Raw genomic sequence first — 381 nt, 5'->3', positions numbered from 1 at the left:
TTTCTACTCAGCACCTCATGGAACTTTTTCAAAGACTGACCACATACTGGGCCACAAAACAAACCTCAGCAAATACAAAATATTGAAATAATTCCATGCATTCTGTCAGACCACAAAGCAATAAGGCTCAAAATCAACCTGGACGAAGCCCTAGTCACTACACAAACTCGTGGCGATTGAACAACACACTTCTAAACAATGAGTGGGTCAAAGGAGAAATTAAGAAAGAAATAAAAGAATTCCCGGAATTCAACGAAAAGGACAATACAACACAACACAACCTCTGGGACACATTAAAAGCAGTCCTAAGTGGGAAGTTTATAGATCTAAGTGGCCTACATTAAACAATTGGAAAGAGCCCAAATAAATGACCTAACACTG

The sequence above is a fragment of the Nannospalax galili genome, unplaced genomic scaffold (genome assembly GCF_000622305.1).
Source record: "Nannospalax galili isolate Female #2095 unplaced genomic scaffold, S.galili_v1.0 scaffold184, whole genome shotgun sequence".
NCBI classification, from domain to species: Eukaryota; Metazoa; Chordata; class Mammalia; order Rodentia; family Spalacidae; genus Nannospalax; species Nannospalax galili.
The sequence above is the reverse complement of the archived record's forward strand: the minus strand, read 5'-3'. Positions refer to the sequence as shown.